Raw genomic sequence first — 1429 nt, 5'->3', positions numbered from 1 at the left:
ATCCTCATCAGTTCTTAGCTGAATTCTTGCAAATCTGTGACACTGTCAAGACTAATGGGGTAGACCCTGAAGTCTATAGACTTATGCTATTCCCTTTTGCTGTAAGAGACAGGGCTAGGACATGGTTGGACTCACAACCTAAAGAAAGCCTGGACTCTTGGGAAAAGCTAGTCAATGCCTTCTTGGCAAAGTTCTTTCCACCTCAAAAATTGAGTAAGCTTAGAGTGGAAGTCCAAACCTTCAGACAGAAGGATGGAGAATCCCTCTATGAAGCTTGGGAAAGATACAAGCAATTAATCAGAAAATGTCCTTCTGACATGCTTTCTGAATGGAGCATCATAGGTATTTTCTATGATGGTCTCTCTGAACTATCCAAGATGTCTTTGGATAGCTCTGCTGGAGGATCTCTTCATCTGAAGAAGACGCCTGCAGAAGCTCAAGAGCTAATTGAAATGGTTGCAAATAACCAATTCATATACACTTCTGAAAGAAATCCTGTAAATAATGGGACTAGTCAGAAGAAAGGAGTTCTTGAGATTGATGCTCTGAATGCCATATTGGCTCAGAACAAAATATTGACTCAACAAGTCAATTTAATTTCTCAAAGTCTGTCTGGAATGCAAAATGCACCAAGCAGTACTAAGGATGCTTCATCTGAAGAAGAAGCTTATGATCCTGAGAACCCTTCAATGGAAGAGGTGAATTACCTAGGAGAACCCTATGGAAACACCTATAATTCTTCATGGAGAAATCACCCAAATTTCTCATGGAAGAATCAAGAGAGACCTCAACAAGGTTTCAACAACAATAATGGTGGAAGAAACAGGTTTAGCAATGGCAAGCCTTTTCCATCATCTTCTCAGCAACAGACAGAGAATTCTAAGCAGAACCCCTCTGACTTAGCAACCATGGTCTCTGATCTAATCAAAACCACTCAAAGTTTCATGACTGAAACAATGTCCTCCATTAAAAATTTGGAGGCACAAGTGGGACAGCTGAGCAAGAAAATTACTGAACTCCCTCCAAGTACTCTTCCAAGCAATACAGAAGAAAATCCAAAAGGAGAGTGCAAGGCCATAAACATGGCCGAATTTGGAGAGGGAGGAGAGGCAGTGAACGCCACTGAGGAAGACTTCAATGGGCGTGCACTGACCTCCACTGAGTTCCCTAATGAGGAACCATGGGAATCTGAGGCTCAAAATGAGACCATAGAGATTCCATTGGACTTACTTCTGCCTTTCATGAGCTCTGATGAGTATTCTTCCTCTGAAGAGGATGAGTATGTCACTGAAGAGCAAGTTGCTAAATACCTTGGAGCAATCATGAAGCTAAATGACAAGTTATTTGGAAATGAGACTTGGGAGAATGAACCTCCTTTGCTCACCAAAGAACTGGATGACTTGTCTAGGCAGAAATTACCTCAAAAGAG

At 41.6% G+C, this 1429-nt stretch overlaps 1 non-coding gene across 1 annotated transcript; it reads right to left on the bottom strand.

Moving 5' to 3' along the window:
* Window positions 1-215: 215 nt before the first annotated feature.
* On the bottom strand, window positions 216-323 carry LOC130977884 (small nucleolar RNA R71). The gene has a single exon (XR_009085556.1). It is a non-coding gene; the product is annotated as a small nucleolar RNA R71 (small nucleolar RNA).
* Between the last annotated feature and the right edge of the window lie 1106 nt (window positions 324-1429).

This window comes from Arachis stenosperma, chromosome 4, assembly GCF_014773155.1.
Source record: "Arachis stenosperma cultivar V10309 chromosome 4, arast.V10309.gnm1.PFL2, whole genome shotgun sequence".
Classification (NCBI taxonomy): Eukaryota; Viridiplantae; Streptophyta; class Magnoliopsida; order Fabales; family Fabaceae; genus Arachis; species Arachis stenosperma.
Note: the sequence above shows the minus strand (reverse complement) of the source record. Positions and strands in the feature narration are given on the sequence as shown.